Source organism: Bubalus kerabau, chromosome 5, assembly GCF_029407905.1.
Source record: "Bubalus kerabau isolate K-KA32 ecotype Philippines breed swamp buffalo chromosome 5, PCC_UOA_SB_1v2, whole genome shotgun sequence".
Classification (NCBI taxonomy): Eukaryota; Metazoa; Chordata; class Mammalia; order Artiodactyla; family Bovidae; genus Bubalus; species Bubalus kerabau.
This window is the reverse complement of record NC_073628.1, coordinates 33,798,838-33,819,955: the sequence shown is the minus strand read 5'-3', so window position 1 is coordinate 33,819,955 and position 21,118 is coordinate 33,798,838. Positions and strand designations below refer to the sequence as shown.

The 21,118-nt window shown below is 42.5% G+C and overlaps 1 protein-coding gene across 8 annotated transcripts in view; it reads left to right on the top strand.

Annotated features, from left to right (window-relative positions):
* PAK1 (p21 (RAC1) activated kinase 1) overlaps window positions 1-21,118 on the top strand; it is a 170,644-nt gene that overhangs the window by 60,077 nt on the left and 89,449 nt on the right. Inside the window, exon 1 of one of the 8 annotated variants that reach the window (XM_055581394.1) lies at window positions 13,383-14,470. The exons of 6 other annotated variants lie outside the window; for them this stretch is intronic. The gene's annotated coding sequence lies outside the window, so the exon portion shown is untranslated. Of the gene's footprint in view, window positions 1-13,382; window positions 14,471-21,118 lie in introns of those variants that run through there. One more of the 8 variants, XM_055581392.1, reaches the window with a different exon arrangement.

Genomic DNA, 21,118 nt, shown 5'->3' with positions numbered 1-21,118 from the left:
GGCTCCTTACACTTCACTATAGATAGTACATTGTATGAATGAGAAGAGCTATAATAAGTGTGTGTGTGTGTGTGTGTGTGTTTGGTGGCATTGAGGGGTGGCCCTGGTGGCAGTTAGGAGTGCAGTTAGCAGTGCGGGAGAGATGGCTTTGGGACTGGGCTTTGCTTGTGAGGAGAAATCTCTCAGGGTTGTGTGCAAGAATTAAATTGGATGATGGGTATGATTGTGCTTTGTTGATTGTAAAGAACTGCATAAATATTGGAAATTGTCATATCTTATAGAACAGGGAGGGAATCCCCAACCCCTGGGCCACAGATTGGTGCCAGTTTGTGGACTATTAGGAACCATGTGAGTGGCATGTGAATGAGCAAAGCTTCATCTGTATTTATAGTTGCTCCCAACTGCTCACATTACTGCCTGAGCTTCCCCTTCTGTCAGATCAGGCATTAGATTTTCATAGGAGCCCAGACCCTACTGTACTTGAATCATCCTGAAACCATATCCTTCCTCTCCCCACCCCTGTCTGTGGAAAAATTGTCTTCCACAAAAGTGGTCACTAGTGCCCAAAGGACTTTCCTGGTGGCTCAGATGGTAAAGAATCCGCCTGCAATGTGGGAGACCTGGGTTCAGTCCCTGTGTTGGGAAGATCCCCTGGAGAAGGGCATGGCACCCACTCCAGTATTCTTGACTGGAGAATCCCTATGGACAGAGGAGTCTGGCGGGCTACAGTCCATGGGGTCACAAAGAGTCGGGTACGACTGAGCAGCTAAGCACAGCACACAGTGCCAAAAACATGAAAGACAGCTGTTACAGAGGATACTTCTTTTCTAAAGCCTTGACTGACCTGGTGGAACACTATGGTTGGAGTCTAAGCTTAATTAAGAAGAAAATTTTCAGTGGCAAGAAGGATTGGGAGCTCATTAAAGAAAAATCCATGTCTTAAAGTGTTTGGAGTCTAGGAGTCCTTCAGTTGGAACATACCTTTTATCTTTTGCTTTGATGATGTGGTGGACCTTCAAACTGCTTTGGGTTTATAAAGAACTTATTTATAATCATCTTTTTAAAGAAGCACTTGTACTCCTGCAGCATTTTAAATATTTAGGAGAGATATTTAAGGCAGCCTTGGAGACAAGAATATATCCTGGGATATAAGAGGAGTCAGAGCAAGACAAAGAAAAATTGGATGGCTGTGCCAGAAGATACATTATATTTTTATTTTTTAGTTTTGTTTGGATTTAGTTGATATAATTGTTGAGAACCTTTTATGTATGAGGTTTTAAGTACTGAGGGACTAGAAATGGGTGATGAAGCATTTCCTTACCAATGAGACTTATATTCTGGCTGGAGATACACAATGCCCGTGGTAAATAGATGAGAGGAGTTTCCATGAAGTGCTCTAATATCCTAAGGGAGGACGACCTACTGAAACTTTTGGTCAGGACTGCCTCAGAGAGGGACAGTTAGAGGACATCTGAAGATTAAGAGTTTTCCAGGAAACAAAGGGAGCTAAGGCCATTCCGGTCAGAAATAATGGCATGAACAAAGGCATAAAGGCTTAGGGTACTATCTGGTACTTAAAGCATTCAGTAAATACACATAAATCCCAGACTTTGGGTTCAAGATGGTGGAGTAGAAGGACATGTGCTTATCTCTTACTGCGAGAGCACCAGAATCACAACTAGCTGTTGAACACTAGAACCCACCAAAAAAAGATACCTCACATCCAAAGTCAAAGAAGAAGCTGCAGCAAGACGATAGGAAGGGCGCAATCATGATAAAATCAAATCTCATACCACTGGGTGGGTAGCCCACAAACTGGAGAACAATAATACCAAAGAAATTCTCCCACTGTTGTGAATGTTCTGAACCCCATGTCAGGCTTCTCAGCCTGGGTATCTGACAAAGGGCTTGGGAATCCCTAGGGTATCCTACCTAGAAGGTCAGCAGGATTTGATTACAGGACTTCCATAGGACTAGGGGAAGCAGAGACTCCAGTCTTGGAGGGCACAAACAAATCTTGTGCATGCCAAGACCCGGAGGAAAGGAGCAGTGATCCCACAGGAGACTGAACCAAAACTACCTGCTAGTGTTGGAGGGTCTCCTGTGGAGGCGTGACTTGGCGGGGCTCACCGCAGGGTTAGGGCTTCAGCCTATCAATTTTGGAGGTTGGGGAGGGAGCACAATTCAGTCATAATAATGTATTAACAAACACTTTTAGTAAATTGGGATAAGTGGGCAGATTGCTCTGAGGACCATAAGTAGAGTGACTAACTGTTTTAGGGATTCTGGAAAACCTTACTAGAGGTGTTGACATTTAAACAGAGTTCAAAAGGATAAGCCAGAGGGGAAAATTATGGGAGAGTACTTTGTTACTGCATCGTCCCTGCTGAGAGGTTGATTGGAGGTATTAATACCTTAAATGTTATCCATTTCATTCTTGGATAGCTCTAATTATTATAATGTTCTTATATTGATACAAAATAGACTCTCTACTTGGTAGAGAAGACAAGGTGATTTTTATGACAAATGACAAGATAATCACTCTTGGGCAATCACTTCTTTAGGCCAATCCTAAGATTACATCCACATTTCTTTTCCGGCTTTCATTGTTCTTTCTGGTTTCTTCCTGACTGGTCTTTCCAGTTTCATTTATTCATTCAGCCATTACTTACCATTCTCCTACTGTGTGCAAGGAATAGTTATTAGGTCTGAAGATAAAGGAAAAGTTTTTGCTTGTGGGGTATTTATTCTATTGGTGGAAGTCAACCAATAAGCAAATAAATATGTCAGTTGATGTTAAGTGCTGTGCATACAAATAAAGGAGGGTAGGAGGGAATAAAGAGTGCAGAGATAGAGTGAAGAGAGGTTTTTGTTGTTTCTTAAAGAGTAGTCAGGGAAGACCTCTGATGAAGTGATATTTGAGTAGAGACCTGAAGGAGCTGAGAAAACAAGTCATATGGATATCTGGGGAGAAATATTTTTAGACAGGTGACCAAAGGTACCAAGATCCAGAGGTGGGAGTGTATATATCCTGTTGGTAGTTTGTCATGACTGAGCAAGTGAGCGCACACACATACATGCTTATATACTATTCTAGGTAAAAGTTGCTGATGGTGTGGACCAAGGTGGTAACAGTGAAGTAAAGGTGATGAGAAGTGATTGGATTATAGATCTATATTGAAGGTAGAGTTGTTGGAATTTGCTGGTGGCCTTGATGTGAAGGTGATAGGAAAAGTGGAGTCAAAGATGAATCAGATTTTTTGGCTTGAGTAACTGGAAGAGTAGAATTACCATTTATTGAAAGGGGGACAAGTGAAGAAACAACACATTTTTGAATCTGTTAAGTCCAACTGTCAGGGACACATTGTCTTCTGTTGTCTTTATAAATGCTCTGTCTTTGAAGGTAGGAAATAGGTCTCCTCATGTTTTCATCCTCTGTGACTGCACTGAATCTAGCATATGGAAAAAATTCAGAAAATGGTGAATGAATAATGAGATTATTTACTGTTTCCTTGAATATCTAGATTATTTACTGTTCCTAAATAGAGCTCATGTTTTTTCATTCTTTGGGCCTTTGCTTTTGAGGTTCCCTCAAGATGACTCTCTATCCTCACCCCTATTCTCAGTACCTTTATCTGTGAAAATTCTACTCCTAAAACCCAGCCCAGATACTCTCTCCTTTACAAAACTTCGAGCTCTACAGATGTAATTGATGTCTTCCTTCTCTATACTTTTTTGCCTTGTTTGAACTTCAGGTACATTGTGATTTAGTTAGTTGCTTTGGAACTGACCGCCACTGAATAGATTTTTGCCTTTCCCTGCTCTTTCCATCCCTCCATTGCTTATTTCTTTTCTTGAAATATTTTGGTAAGCTATTATTGTTTGCTTATTTGTTTTATACTCTGCCTCACTTCATAGTCCTTAATAGACAATTGGCTCTGCCATCTAATTACAAGAAAGCATGGTATATTAGATGACTGTTTTAAGAGAACCAAAATCATTATCATTGACTGACATCCTCTTATGTTTAACTGGTAATATCAGAGGTTGGAGGAGGTCTTGGAGGAGGTCACCATTAACTGCACTGTAGAGCTGCCAGAACTTACACAGGACTGGGGAAACAGACTCTTGGAGGGCACAAACAAAACCTTGTGTGCACCAGGACCTAGGAGAAAGGAGCAGTGATCCCACAAAAGACTGACCCAGACTTGCCCCTGAGTGTCCAGGAGTCTCCAACAAGGCATGGGTCACCGGTGGCCTGCTGCAGGGTTAGTGGCATTGAGTGTGGCAGTGCATGCATGGGACCTTTTGAAGGAGGTTGCCATTATCTTCATTACCTCCATCATAGTTTGGCCTCAGGTCAAATAACAGGGAGGGAACACAGCCCTGCCCATCAATAGAAAATTAAAGTTTTACTGAGCATGGGCCCACCCATCAGAACAAGACCCAGTTTCCCCCTCAGTCTGTCTCTCCAATCAGGAAGCTTCCATTAGCCTCTTATCCCTCTGTCTTATCCCTCTTATCCCTCTGTCCCTCAGAGGGCAGACAGAATGAAAACCACAATCACAGAAAACTAATCAAACTGATTACACGGACCACAGCCTTGTCTAACTCAATGAAACTATGAGCCATGCCCTGTAGGGCCACCCAAGATGGACGGGTCATGGTGGAGAGTTCTGACAAAATGTGGTCCATGGGAGAAGGAAATGGCAAACCACTAAGTATTCTTGCCTTGAGAACCCCATGAACTGTATGAAAAGGCAACAAGATAGGACACTGAAAGATGACCTCTCCAGGTCGGTAGGTGCCCAATATGCTACTGGAGAAGACAGGAGGAATAACTCCAGAAAGAATGAAGAGACAGAGCTAAAGCAAAAACAACACCCAGTTGTGGATGTGACTGGTGATGGAAGTAAAGTCTGATGCTGTAAAGAGCAATACTGCATAGGAACCTGGAATGTTAGGCCCATGAATCAAGGCAAATTGGAAGTGGCCAAACAGGAGATGGCAAGAGTGAACATTGACATTTTAGGAATCAGTGAACTAAAATGGACTGGAATGGGTGAATTTAACTCAGATGACCATTATATCTACTACTGTGGGCAAGAATCCCTTAGAATACATGGAGTAGCCCTCGTAGTCAACAAGAGTCCAAAATGTAGTACTTTGATGCAATCTAATAAACGACAGAATGACCTCTGTTTGTTTCCAAAGCAAACCATTCAATGTCACAGTAATCCAAGTCTATGCCCCTACCAGTAATGATGAAGAAGCTGAACGGTTCTATGAAGACCTACATGACCTTCTAGAACTAACACCCCAAAAAGATGTCCTTTTCATTATAGGGGACTGGAATGCAAAGGTAAGAAGTCAAGAGATACCTGAAATAACAGGCAAATTTAGCCATGGAGTACAAAACAAAGCAGGTCAAAGGCTAACAGAGTTTTGCCGAGAATGCACTAGTCATAGCAAACACCTGCTTCCAACAAAACAAGAGAAGACTCTACACATGGACATCACCAGATGGTCAACACTGAAATCAGGTTAATTATATTCTTTGCAGCCAAAGATGGAGAAGCTCTATACAGTCAGCAAAAACAAGACTGGGAGCTGGCTGTGGCTCAGATCATGAACTCCTTATTGCCAAATTCAGACTTAAATTGAAGAAAGTAGGGAAAACCACTAGGTCATTCAGGTATGACCTAAATCAAATCCCTTATGATTATACAGTGGAAGTGAGAAATAGATTTAAGGGACTAGATCTGATAGATAGAGTGCCTGATGAACTATGGAATGAGGTTCGTGACATTGTACAGGAGGCAGTGATCAAGACCATCGCCAAGAAAAATAAATGCAAAAAGGGAAAATGGCTGTCTGAGGAAGCCTCACAAATAGTTGAGAAAAGAATAGAAGCAAAAGGCAACGGAGAAAAGGAAATATATTCCCATCTGAATGCAGAGTTCCAAAGAATAACAAAGAGAGATAAGAAAGCCTTCCTCAGTGATTAATGCAAAGAAATAGAGGAAAACAATAGAATGGGAAAGACTAGAGATCTCTTCAAGAAAATTAGATATACCAAGGGAACATTTCATGCAAAGATGGGTACACTAAAGGACAGAAATGGTATGGACCTACCAGAAGCAGAAGATACTAAGAAGAGGTGGCAAGAATATACAGAAGAACTATACAAAAAAGATCTTAATGACCCAGATAAACCATGATGGTGTGATCACTCACCTAGAGCCAGACATCCTGGAATGTGAAGTCAAGTGGGCCTTAGGAAGCATCCCTATGAACAAAGCTAGTGGAGGTGATAGAATTCCAGTTGAGCTATTTCCAATCCTAAAAGATGATGCTGTGAAAGTGCTGCACTCTATGCCAGCTAATTGGGAAAACTCAGCAGTGGCCACAGGACTGGAAAAGGTCAGTTTTCATTCCAATCCCAAAGAAAGGCAATGCCAAAGGATGCTCAAACTACTGCACAATTGCACTCATTTCACACGCTAGCAAAGTTATGCTCAAAATTCTCTAAGCCAGGCTTCAACAGTACATCAACTGTGAACTTACAGATGTTCAAGCTGGATTTAGAAAAGCCAGAGGAACCAGAGATCAAATTACTAACATCCATTGGATCATCGAAAAAGCAAGAGTTCCAGAAAAACATCTACTTCTGCTTTAGTGACTACGCCAAAGCCTTTGACTGTGTAGATGGCAGCAGACTGTGGAAAATTTTTCAAGAGATGGGAATACCAGACCATCTTACCCGCCTCCTGAGAAATTTGTATACAGGTCAAGAAGCAATAGTTAGAACTGGAGATGGAACAGCAGACTGGTTCCAAATTGGGAAAGGAGTACATTGAGGCTGTATATTGTCACCCTGCTTATTTAACTTAGATGCAGAGTATATAATGTGAAATGCCGGGCTGGATGAGCGCAAGCTGGTATCAAGATTGCCAGGAGAAATACCAATAACCTCAGATATGCAGATGACACCACTCTTATGGAAGAAAGCAAAGAAGAACTAAAGAGCCTCGAGGAAAGTGAAGGAGGAGAATGAAAAAGTTGACTTAAAACTCAACATTTAAAAAACAAAGATCATAGTATTCAGTCTCATCACTTCATGGCATATAGATGGGGAAACAATGTGAACAGTGAGAGGCTTTATTTTTTTGGGCTCCAAAATCACGGCTGATGGTGACTGTAGCCATGAAATTAAAGGATGCTTGTTCCTTGGAAGGAAAGTTATGACCAACCTAGACAGCATATTAAAAAGCAGAGACCTTAGTTTGCCAATAAAAGTCCATCTAGTCAAAGTTATGGTTTTTCCAGCAGTCATGTATGGATGTGAGAGTTGGACTATAAAAAAAGCTCAGTGCTGAAGAATTGATGCTTTTGAACTGTGGTGTTGGAGAAGACTCTTGAGAGTCTCTTAGACTGCAAGGAGATCCAGCCCATCAATCCTAAAGGAAATCAGTCCTGAGATTCATTGGAAGGACTGTTGCTGAAGCTGAAACTCCAACACTGCGGCCACCTGACGGGAAGAACTAACTCATTGGGAAAGACCTGGATGCTGGGGAAGATTGAATGCAGGAGGAGAAGGGGACGACAGAGGATGAGTTGGTTGGATGACATCACCAAGTCAACGGACTTGTGTTTGAATAAACTCTGGGAGTTGATGATGGACAGGGAAGCCTGGCATGCTACAGTCCATGGGGTCGCAAAAAGTTGGACATGACTGAGCAACTGAACTGAACCGAACAGTGCTCGCATCTAAATGACCTGAAAGGTCCTGATTAGGCTAAGGTGACTTCATAGACAAAACATCACTGGTCAAGGTCCTTGGGTTGAAAGAATAGTTTGTGATTTTTTTACTTTGTGAAAACAAAAGACTATATAAATGCAAGGAGTAATTGGACTTAAGTCAACTGCCAACTTCTGTAAAGTTGGGCATGTTATTATGTATCTTAGATTTAATTTCTTTCTTTAACTGTATAGTTTAGTCTTTTAAAGTCCCTTCTACTTCATCTAATTCTGCTTTTTCATATATTTAGCCAATAGTCTATTAGCCCTCAGTAATAAATAAAATGCTGGCTTCTGATTAATATACCTCAATTTCACGTGTCTTTCATTTCATCAGAGGAACCAAGCTTAGCCAAGCTTCCTGTAGCTCACCTCTGAAGGAGACAGCATGTGAGTTGGCTGGTCTGCCTTCTGTCACCAAACCAGCATCTGGTTTTTGAGAACTGAGGTCTAAAAACAGAAGGTGCCTGAATCTGCTCTTTCTTGCTGAAGACATCAGTGGTCCTCCCTTATACTGTATCATTCATGTTTTGCAGTTTCTTCCACCATATCCTGTTTATTTTGTTTATTCAGTTTTCTAGTGCAACACCTTTTACATTTTTCTGTATGCTAGCCTCCCTTCTTAGTTATGATTCTTGGAGTCATAGGCCATTTCTAGGTCATGTTTAATCCTGATGACCAAGTACAGGCAAGACCACATGGTATGTGTTTGATAAATGTTTGAAGAGATAGAGTACTTATTACATTTGCAGGTGATAAAGAATGGAAAGAAAAGCTACTGTGCTAGATGGCACGAGAGAGAGAAGAGAGTGAATGAGAGAGCAAGGGAGCTTGATAAGGTAGATTGAAGCCAAAAAGATGAAATTTAAGGAAGATGACAGTGAAGTTCTACATTTTAAGTTTCAAAGAAATGGCGACATATGGGGACCCTAGAGGAGACCTAGCATGATGCTATGCTTAAGAAAATTGTGGTTTTGGCTGCCCAAGCCCAATGTCAGTCAAAGGTACTACTGTGACTTTAAAGCTAGTGGAGCTTCAGACTGAATTATTGGAAGTACTAAGTATAGTTAATGGAGGTGAGTCCAGCTACATTCTATAGAGGATGGACTGCACTTAGACTGTCATATTCCCCATGGGGAACCAGGCAATAAGAGGTTCATTGCAGACAGAACTGTGTTTAGTGGAAAGTGCCCTAAAGCATCACTACTCAAAGTAGAGTTTGAACTCTTCACAGCCTGGAATGAGGTAAGCATAGAAATTGAGAGTGTGTAGGAAATGGCAACCCACTCCAGTGTTCTTGCCTGGAGAATCCCAGGGACGGGGGAGCCTGGTGGGCTGCCGTCTGTGGGGTCGCACAGAGTCAGACACGACTGAAGCGACTTAGCAGCAGCAGCAGAAACAGCAGAAACTTGTACAACAATTTGACAGAGTAATTTTATGCCTAATGAATCTAATAAAAAGAAAATGAAGTTTATCTTATGTGTCTTTTTTTGTTTGATACTTTCCCTTTATTTTTTATTTTAATAGATTTTATTTTTAGAGCTGTTTTAGGCTTGTAGAAAAATTGACCAAAAAGTGCAAAGACCATACTCCGCATCTGTCCCACTGCTCCCAGCACTTCCTCTGAAAGTGCTTAACATCTTGCATTAGTAGGTACAATTGATGAATTAGTATTGGTACATTATTATTAACTAAAGCCTATAGTTTATATTAGGGTTCACTCTTTGTGTTGTACAGTTTTATGGATTTTGACAAAGTCATAGTATCAGGTATCTACTATTATAGTATCACACAGGATAGTTTTCCTATATAAAAAATGTCGTGTGTTTCACTTTCACATCTTGCCACCACTTTCTTAGTGCCTGGCAACCACTGATCTTTTTGCTGCATCTCTAGTTTTTCCTTTTCCTGAATATTCTGTAATTGGAGTCAGCCTTTTCAGACTAATGTTTTTCATTTAGCAGTATATATTTGGGGTTTTCTAAGTCTTTTAATGGGCTTTCCTGGTGGCTGAACTGGTAAAGATCTTTTAATGTTTTAATAGTTCATTTCTGTTTATTGCCGAATTTAATACACATTCTATGGATGTTTGTCTATCCATTTATCTATTTGAAGCATATCTTGGTTACTTCTGAATTTTGACAGTTATGAATAAGGCTGCAATAAATATTTGTGGATAGATTTTTCAACTCATTTAGATAAATATCTAGGAGTGCAATTGTTAGATTGTTTGGTAAGCCTATATTTAGCTTTATAACTGCCAAACTCTCTCTCAAAGTGGCTCTACTATTTTATATTCCCTTAGCTGCTGCTGCTGCTAAGTCACTTCAGTCGTGTCCAACTCTGTGCGACCCCATAGACGGCAGCCCACCAGGCTCCCCCGTCCCTGGGATTCTCCAGGCAAGAACACTGGAGTGGGTTGCCGTTTTCTTCTTAATGCATGAAAGTGAAAAGTGAATGTGAAGTCGCTCAGTCATGTCCGACTCTTCGCGACCCCATGGACTGCAGCCTACCAGCCTCCTCCATGCATGGGATTTTCCAGGCAAGAGTACTGGAGTGGGGTGCCATTGCCTTCTCCTATATTCCCTTAGCAGTGAATGAGAATTCTTGTTGCTCCACATCCTCAGCAATATTTGGTGGTGTCACTGTTTCGGGTTTTAGCCATTTTAATAGGTATCTAGTGGTATTTTGTTGTGTTTTAATTTGCAAGTCCCTAATGACAAATGACTTCCCTGGTGGCTCAGACGGTAAAGAGTCTGTCTACAATGTGGGAGACCTGGGTTCGATCCCTGGGTTGGGAGGATCCCCTGGAGAAGGAAATGGCAATCCACTCCAGGACTTTTGCCTGGAAAATCCCACGGACAGAGGAGCCTGGTAGGCTACAGTCCATGGGGTCGCAAAGAGTCGGACATGACTGAGCGACTTCACTTTCACTTAATGACACATGGGGGATTATCTTTTCATGTGTTTATTTGCCATCTCTATATCTTCTTTGATGAGGTGTCTGTTTAGATTTTTTGTCCAGTTTTTGATTGGGTTGTGTGTTTTCTTATTGTTGAATTTTAAGAGTTCTTTGTATATTTGGAATATAAATCCTTTATCATATATGCATTTTGCAATGTTTTCCCAAGTCTATGACTTGTCTTTTCATTCTCTTAAAGGGTCTTTTGCAGAACAAAAGTTTTAATTTTTAAATAAGCCCAAGTTTTCAGCTTTTTCTTTTATGGATTGTGATTTTGTTGTATAAAAAGCCATCACCCAATCTGTAGTCATCTAGATTTTCTCTCTGTTATCTTCTAGACTTTTTTTTTTTTTAATAGTTTTGCATTTTACATTTAGGTCTGTGATACATTTTGAGTTAATTTCTGTGAAAAGTGTAAAGTCTGTGTCTAAATTTTTTTGCAGGTGGAGGTCAAGTTGTTCTCACACCATTTATTGAAAAGACTATTCTTTCTCCATTGAATTTCCTTTGCTCATTTGTCAAGTATCAATTGACTGTATTTGTGTATGTCTATTTTGGGTCTCTGTTCTGTTCCATTGATATATTTGTCTATTCTTTCACCAATAACATGCTGCCTTTATCTCTGTAACTTTATAATAAGTCTTGAAGTCAGGTAGTATTAGTCCTGTGATAGATACCTATATATAGCTAGAGTTATATTCATAAGATATGTTGCCTAGGCTATATCCCAGACCAATTTAGTAAAATTCTCTGCTAGGACTTAAGTATATATATTTAAATCTTCCCAGATAATTTTGATACATAGGGAGAGTTAAAAACCAGCATACCAAAACCATAAACTCCTTGAAGGTATGGTCCTCTTTGATGATATGTGTGTCTCTGGTGGCTTGTACAATTTGCTTTAATAGTTGTTGAATGAACAGATAATTAAAAGAACTGAATGTGTTTATTTTGGAGAAGAGAAAAAGTGCATGGCCATGATACATCATCATATACACATATCTGAAAGCCTTTAACATGACTTGGCACTGAAGGATGCTTTCTGAGTGCTCTCGGAGGTAGAATTAGAAGTTTACAGAGAGGCACCTGGCTGAATATTAGGAAGCACTGTCTCATAGTGCTCATTGCTCCTGAGCTTTCTGTTCCTTCACATGTCAGCAGAGCCCATATATAAGAGCAGATGCTTGGGAAATTAGGTAAGGTCAGATGTTATGAACTATGTTCAGGACTGAGAACTCTTTTCGGTTCTCCTCTCATTCATAAGTTGAAGGACATGGGTATGGGGGTTAAAAGAATATTCTAAAACTACTTTGAATCTGAGTTCTCATAGTGCAGCAGACCCCTCTAGTCTGTATTATTGACTAATTATCTCCATGCTGGAAGAGATTTTCAAGAAATTCCATCTCCTCCACTAAAATTGAGATTTTGGTAGTTGTAATAGCACAGGTACTGAGGGTCTGGGAAGGGTGAAAGATACTTAACAGAAGAGCTCTTTTCTGTGCTCCTGGAGTTCTTTCCCTGCATCCTCCTGTAAGCAGATTATGTTGGTATATTGAATGGACGTGTGGACATCTCTCAGGGAAAATGGGTAAATTCTATAAAATTTCCCTATAGTACACTTAAATTTCTGATCAGACGTAATACTGGTTACCTGCTCTTTGCCAAGCTGTAGGAAGAGGGACATGGCAGACATCTCTTTGTTGCTACAAAGATAATTGACATGGCAGAGAGAAATAAAGCATAGGCTTGGGAGTCAAACCAAAGTTGGAATGAGTCAGTCCTTTACCAGGTGTGTGGTCTTGGGAAAGTCACTGCCGTCTCTCACTCATCATATCCTGTCTTTTACCAACTTTTGCTGCTGCTTCCAAGCCATATATCTCTAGAATATGTTTATTTCTCCTTATCTCTTCTCCATTATATTAGTCTAAATTATTACCTTCTTCTCTACAATATGTTACTCTAAATCATTACCTTCTCTTGGCTAAAGTTCTGAAAGAATTTACTGACTTCTCATTTTCATAACCGTCTCCTCTGTTTTCCATTCAGCAGTTGGTGATTTTAAAAAAATATAGATTAGACCTTGTCATTATGCTTGAAACTTTCCAAATCTTTCCCATTGCTAAAACCTAGAACAAAACCCAAACTCCAAGTTATGACCCCCAAGAGGTCCTACATTCTCTTGACTCCTGATGTCTCTCAAGAGCAGTTTATAGAGGTAATTGACAAGGTAAATTACCCTTAGGAAGCACTTGGAAATGTGTGAAAGTTTTTTTTTTTTTCTAATTTATTGTTTCATTTTGGGGGGTCAACACTAGGATTTAGAGGGTCTGGGCCAGTGTTGGTAAATAGTATGTAATGTGTTCTGCTCAGGGCCCTTTACAATGCCTGATTCACAGTCTGTGTTTAAGAAATACTTATTGTACAAAACCATGTTTTCTTGGAACTCAGTTTTTTTTTGTTTTGACTGGTGTCTTGGTTTTGGTGAGCAGGGGCTACTCTCTCGTTGCAGTGATGGCTTCTCTTGTCGTGGAGCCCAGCCCAAGGACTCATGGGCTTTAGTAGTTGCTGTGCATGGGCTCAGGAGTTGCAGCTTATAGGCTCTAGAACACAAGCTCAGTGGTTGTGGCACCCTGGCTTAGTTGCTCTGTGGCATGTGAGATCCTCCCAGACCGGAGACTGAACCCATGTCTCTTGCACTGGCAGGCAGACTTCACCACTGAGCCACCAGGGAAGCCCAGAACTCAGTTTTGACACATGTGTTGGTGGGGCTTCCCTGATGGCTCAGTGGGAAAGAATCTGCCTGCCAGTACAGGAGAGGTGGGTTCTATCTCTGGGTTGGGAAGATTCTTCTAGAGAAGGAAATGGCAACCCACTGCAGTTTTCTTGCCTGGGAAATCCCAGGGACAGAGGAGCCTGGAGGGCTATAGTCCATAGTCTTGCAAAAGAGTTGGACCCGACTTAGCAACTAAATAACAACAAACAACTACTTCCTAAGGTTGTGGTGAGATAGACATAACATTTTGTGAAGTACCTGGTACAGAATAGCACTTAATAAATGGTAACTGCTACAGAGATTTCTTTGCTTAGAAGCAGCTATAAGTATCCGCCCAATGTTTTCCCTGGGGCATTCGAATTAGAACCTGACACCTTTGTTTGGGGCGTGGGTGGGTCAGTTTCTTTGCTTGAGGCCTAATATAGAATGGTAGGTTTGATTTGACTTGTCCTGGGTCCAGACCTAGCTGGAGAAGCAAAGGCACAGAAGAGCTCTGGTTCTCTTTCTTGACTCTGGGGCCCACCCAGGAAGCTCAGACAGTCCCCGGACAGCCTGGATTCACTGAGAAGTACTCCCTGCTGAAGACTAGTTGGCGGAGAATAGCTGAGGGGGTGGGGAGGTCTCTCTGCTTTCCCTCAGAGCTTCTTTACTGAAAGGAGAAGCGGGTTTTCTCCCGCCTCCTTCCCTCCCTTGTTTCCCCGCCCCTTCTGCTTCGCCAACCCCGGAGCGGAGCCTTTGCTGCGCCCTGTGAGGGCGGGAGCGTGCTGCACCCCAGAGCCACAGCTCGGGCGGCTGAGCTGCTGCGAGCCCGGCCCCAGCCAAGTATAGCTGCCCGGGTGGAGCCTGGGTGTCGTGCAGCCGACCAGGCGTGGGAGAGGTGCGGCTCTGCGACAGAAACCGCAGGCAGAGATGCCGGGGCCGGCTCCTCCGACCAGGTAATGCTGGCCCACCCTGGGGCATGCTCAGCTGGGCGGTGCTGGGGAGGGGGGACGGCTCTGCTGGTTTCCGGGGAGTGGTGACGCGGGTCCGGTAGACTTAGGGTCTCTTCCCTTAAGAGACCCTAAGTAAGAGAAGGGGTTTATGGTGGAATGCTCAGATGAGCCCACCCAGGGCTAGGCCAGGGCTGGAACCAGAGCCCTGGCTAGGGAAGGCTCTGAAGGGGAAGCTGGTTTTGGGGAACTTGCTCTGCCTGAGGATCCTTGCTTCTTTGCAAGCACCCTTCTGCTTGGCGGCTGGGGTGATGCTTCCCTCTGCTTTGGATTAGCTGCTGTCCTGCCGGACCGAGGGGGCTTTTCTCTCCGGTGCTGAGGAGGGGCACTGTATTATAAATGACTTGTTAAGAGGTGAAGTGAACTGAGAGATGAGAGACCTGGGGTGAGGGGGAATTAGTCCTATTTAGGCAGCCTTTGTGGGCCTCAGTTTCCTTATCTGTGCAGCGAAGGGCTTGACATTTTGTTTGTGACTGGCATTTTCAGACTGCCAAACTGCCTTTTGGACAGGCAACTTGGTAAAAGCCCTAGAGTAGACTGCAGAAATGTCCCCCTCAACACTGTAGGAGATAGGCAAACTTGGGAAACAGATCTTGGTACCTTGTCTTCCAGCCAATCTTTTGAATGGCATCTTACTGGGCTGCTCAGGACTCTGTGACTTCAGGGACAAGGCAGAGGTTAAGAATGGTGGATTTTTAATTATTGAGTGTAGGTGTATTCGAAGAAGGCAATGGCACCCCACTCCAGTACTCTTGCCTGGAAAATCCCATGGATGGAGGAGCCTGGTGGGCTGCAGTCCATGGGGTCGCTAAGAGTCGGACACAACTGAGCGACTTCACTTTCACTTTTCACTTTCATGCGTTGGAGAAGGAAATGGCAACCCACTCCAGTGTTCTTGCCTAGAGAATCCCAGGGACTCAGGAGCCTGGTGTCTATGGGGTCGCACAGAGTCGAACACAACTGAAGCAACGTAGCAGTAGCAGTAGGTGTATTGGTCGTAGGGAGACAGAGCTGGGAAGAAGCAGGTCAAGGTATATTAATAGTTTTTCTCCAAATTGGTCAATTCTTTGATACTTGGGCATAAAGCTGCTTTAAACGTTGTTATCTTCTCTGGAACTTCCTCCTTAGAATGTCGAGCTAATGACAGACCTTGAGACTGTGTAATGTCTTAATTATGATCATCTGGGACCAAGAAACACATGTCAGGCTGATACTAATCTACCTTGATTATTTTGGACTGCCTTCTTCCCCTAGTTTTTCTATGACTCTACCACCTTATCTTCTCACCACTTGCCTTTCTACTTCCTACTCCTGATCATTTTTCCTGTCCTGTGCTCTACCCACTTTTTCTCCCATTCCCATTTTCTTTTTCCTGCTCCCCTTTCCTCTCATACTTTCTCTTTCTAGTTCTTTCCCCTCCATAGCCAATTTTTCTCTTGAGTCCTTCTCTTCTTGATTAGGCTTTCTTCTCTTTTCCTTTTGGTTCAGCTTTCTCATTCTTGGCAGGTTACTGGTTTGCAGGGACTTTTGCCATGGTGTTAGTGAAATTCAAACACTATTCCCTACCCAGCTCCCTTACTTTTGCCTTACACCATGAATCTATCTTTCCCAAGCACCAGTCTCTCCTTACTCCTCTTTGCCTTGCTTTGGGCCCAACAGTAAGCAGTCTTTCTTCCTGGATTTGTCCCCCACCTCATTTCCCAGAGGCAGAATGAGTAAGCCAGATGGGAAGGGGAGGACTTAGGAACTGGGGTGTGAGGACTTAGGAACTGGTGTGGGAGGAGGGCAAGAGTTTTCTGGAGGCTCTAACTTCCTTTAGTGAGATGAGCAACTAAAGTGAAGTCGCTCAGTCATGTCCCACTCTTTGTGACCCCATGGACTGTAGCCTACCAGGCTCCTCTGTCCATGGGATTTTCCGGGCAAGAGTACTGGAGTGGGTTGCTATTTCCTTCTCTAGGGGATCTTCCCGATCCAGGGATCGAACCCCAGTCTCTCGCATTGTAGGCAGATGCTTTATCATCTGAGCCACCAGGGAAACGGTGAGCAACTAGGAAGCACACAAAGACTCTATAGCAGCTTAGAAGCTTTGCTGACCTGAAGGAAGGGAGGCAGACCTGTGAACCTAGAGAAGAGGAGGAGGATAGCAGGAGTGGGTTGGAGGGAGAGAAGGAGGAATCCTGAGGGAGAAGAACAGTGGTCTTTTGAAGAAGAGAGTGGCCTGGGTAAGATAGGGGTTGTTTAGGGCTAGAGGTTGCTGTATTGGGAAACACTGTAGTTTGGGAAAGAGGACCATATACATTCATTTTCTTTCTCTCTGAAAACTAGCTTTTTGGGCTGATTTGTTTTCTCCTCAGCAAACCTTTTTTCAGGAGCGTCCTCAGTGTGGTTCAGTGAGAGGGAAAGCAGATATAACAAGGCAAGATTGCTATTATATGTATACTTACTGTCTAGACAATGTGCTTATGTACAAAAAACTTTGAATATGATATCTGTTCATCCTTAAACCTTCTCTGAACCATCTATGTTAGTTATGGTACCAGGTGTTGGGAATGCAAAAATGGAAATTGAACTAAGTTGCTGCCTTCCAGGGCAAGTCTAAGAGTGGGTATCTGAAACCTCATGTGATAACGATATGTGATGTAAGAGAAGCACAAGGAACTATAATAATGCAGAGGAGGGAACTTTTGATTTCAGTAAGTGGCAGAGCTGGACCCTAAACTCAGGTCTTCCCTAAAGGTGATATCTGTGCTTTTATACCACATTATCTTCTGACTCTGTGTGTACATACAGTGTACAGAGGCTTTTCTTATGTTTCCCTTTCTGCCTATCTGTGAGGCTAGACTCTAGGTGCTGCTGATATTGAAAAAGAACAGATACCTGTGATAGGTCACTGTGCCATGGCCAAACACTTATTATTTTGGAAGGGAAACACTCTTTTTCCTTGTTAACTTCTCCTGGCTCTTGGGCCATTTGGGGGACTTGATGATGAGCTCCCTGTATGAGTCATTTGTACTCCCCTCCCCTTCCGCACCCCTCCAATTTCTTAATTCAATTTCTGGCAGACTATAGAGCCGAGAGACCAGATGGAGCTAGGTGAAGCATTTTATTTCCATTGGCCTCTGTAAAATAGGGATTTAATAACTCATAGGGTTGGTAAGGATCAAATGAAATAATAAGTGTGTGAAAAGACTTTGTAAACTGTGAAGTGCTGCATAGATGTTATTGTGATTGTTCCTAGGTGTATTTTCAGCCATGAAAAATGCTCAAATGTTGCAGCCTGGAGGAAATGCCAAGGGTTGTTCACTGACTAGTTTAAAACTGAGCCTCAATCCTTAAAAATGAAAGAAAGGGGCTAGAAAGAGGATGCTTTGCTTTAGAGACTGGTAATTGAGCCCTGTACTGAACACTGAGGTTGAGAGGCTTAGTGTTTTCTTTGTGTGCATGTGTGCTAAGTTGCTTCAGTCATGTCTGACTCTTTGTAACCCTGTAGATGGTAGCCTGCCAGGCTCCTATGTCCATGGGATTCTCCAGGCAAGAATACTGGAGTGGGTTGCAAGGTCTTCCTCCATGGGATCCTCTTGATTCAGGGACTGAACCCACGTCTCTTATGTCTCCTGCATTGGCAGGCAGGTTCTTTATCACTAGCTGCTGCTGCTAAGTCACTTCAGTCGTGTCCGACTCTGTGCGACCCCATAGATGGCAGCCCACCAGGCTCCCCGTCCCTGGGATTCTCCAGGCAAGAACACTGGAGTGGGTTGCCATTTCCTTCTCCAACGCATGAAAGTGAAAAGTGAAAGTGAGGTCGCTCAGTCATGTCCGACTCTCAGTGACCCCATGGACTGCAGCCCACCAGGCTCCTGCGTCCATAGGATTTTCCAGGCAAGAGTACTGGAGTGGGGTGCCGTTGCCTTCTCTGTTACCACTAGCACCACCTGAGAAACAGTGTTTTTAAGGTCAAATAAATGGTAGGTGGCAAGCATGAGAAGTATTTTTAGTGATACCTTGTGCTATAGCAAAAAACAAAACAAAATAAAAGAAGGAAGGGGGAAAGGGATTAAAACTAAACTGACCTCAGTTCACCTACTAGGTACTGGTTTTTAATCTTTCTAATATTCATATATAAAATAGAAGATATTTATAAATATCTTGAGTTATAAAGTTTAAAATAATTATATATAAAAAAGAAAAGAATATATAGTAGGTACTTTATAGCTGTGGAGAGGGCACTGGCACCCCACTCCAGTACTCTTGCCTGGAGAGTCGCATGGATGGAGGAGCCTGGTAGGCTGTAGTCCATGGGGTTGCTAGAGTCGGACACGACTGAGTGACTTCCCTTTCACTTTTCACTTTCATGCATTGGAGAAGGAGCTGGCAACCCACTCCAGTGTTCTTGTCTGGAGAATCCCAGGGACGGGGGAGCCTGGTGGGCTGCCGTCTATAGGGTCGCACAGAGTCGGACACGACTGAAGCGACTTAGCGGCAGCAGCAGCAGCAGCAGTTATAGCTGTACTTACTTTTATCCTGCAAAAATACCTTTGAAGTTACCTTCTTCAGAAAGTCTTCCCTGACTCTTAGGCTGTTAAGGGCTTCTATTTTTATTTTTTTTCATTGAAGTGTAGTTGATTTACAATATTGTGTTAGTTTCAGGTGTACAGTGAAGTGATGTAATTATATATATATATATATTTCACATTCTTTTCCCTTATCAGTATTACAAAATATTGAGTATCATTCTAAGGACCCCTTTTTTGGATTCATGTGCATCCTCTTGTCACTCATAGTGGCACTTACCATGTTATACTGTCATTGGGGTTTTTGTATCTGTCTCTCCTGTTAACATGTGAGTGATTACTAGACAGAGAAGGTCTAGTAAATCTTGGTGTTTACTGTTATTAAGCCCTATTTAATTTCTAAGTATACATTGATAAATAAAACAGACAAAGTTGCTCCTTTGTGAAGCTTACTGTTTAGTGAGAGAGATGTATAATAAGTAAGCAAATATAATTAAAATTCATGATACATATTGTAAAAACCCAGAATTCCATTTGTTGAAATTAGCTTTAGGGTACTTGTGAAGAAAGCTGAGCTCTGAAGAATTGATGCTTTTGAACTGTGGTGTTGGAGAAGACTCTTGAGAGTCCCTTGGACTCCAAGGAGATCCAACCAGTCCATTCTGAAGGAGATCAGTCCTGGGATTTCTTTGGAAGGAATGATGCTAAAGCTGAAACTCTAGTACTTTGGCCACTGAAGAGTTGACTCATTGGAAGAGACTCTGCTGCTGGGAGGGATTGGGGGCAGGAGGAGAAGGGGACGCCAGAGGATGAGATGGCTGGATGGCATCACTGACTCGATGGACGTGAGTCTGAGTGAACTCCGGGAGTTGGTGATGGACAGTTAGGCTTGGCGTGCTGCAATTCATGGGGTCGCAAAGAATTGGACATGACTGAGCGACTGAACTGAACTGAACTGAGACATGCAGGCAAAATATTTAAAAGAGTGGCCCCCAACTCTTAGGCCCAAGTTAGTAACTGTGCCACACAGCAGGAGGCAAGCAAGTGAGACTTTGTCTGCCCCTCCCCATCACTTACATTGCCTGAATCATCGCTTGCATTAGCATCTAAACTGAACCTCCCCATCCCCTCCCCCTGTGCCCCCAACCCTGTCTGTGGAAAAATAGTCTTCTGTGAAACCCGTCCCTGGCACCGAAAAGGTTGGAGACTGCTGATCTAACAGATAGTTGTTGGTCTGAAAAAGCTTTGGGACTAAAGATAAAAACTTGGGTTTCATCAACATCTAGATAATATGTTAAGTTATGGGAATGGATGAACATCTAGGACAGAGTGTATTGTGAGGAAAGGAGCTTCCTAGTCTGGGACATGTGTAGGATAGCTAGTGAAGGAAGAGTCTACAAAGGAGATAGGAATGGACAGAAATATAGAGGGAAAGTTAGGTGAATGTGCTTTCCCAGAAGCCAAAAAAGTAGAGCATTTGAAAGAGAAGGGAGGTCAGTTACATTGAATACTGCTGGAAGGTTGAGTAAGATGAGGACAGAGTAGTGACCATTTGATTGGCAACATGGAGATGATTGACAAGGAGGCTTGACAAGACCACTTTTGGCCAAATAGTAGGGTGTTAGTTGGCAAGCAGAAAGGGAGGAAGTGGAGATAGTATAAGTAGACAGTTCTTTTGAGAAGCTGTGTTATAAAGGGGAACAAAGAAATAAATAGTGTTTGGAGGAGTATGTGAATGTCAAGGGATGTGTGTGTCTTTGAATAGGAGATGCATAGCGTGTTCATATTCATCCAGTATTCTAGCTCAGGTCAAAAATTTAGAGATCTTCTTGGTTTTTCCTTTTTTTCTTACATTGTATATTTAGTCTCTAAATAAGTCATTTGGCTCTACCTTCAAAATACTCTCTGCCTACTGTGATCCATTTAAGCCACCATCAGTTCTCATGTGAATTATTGTGATAACTTAATTGTTTCTCTGCTTTTCCTTTGCTCCTCTGCAGTCATTACTCTGCAGCCATAGTGGTTTATTCAAAACATAAATTCTTGAGTGTCTTCTCACACTTGATAGAAAATTCAAATTTAT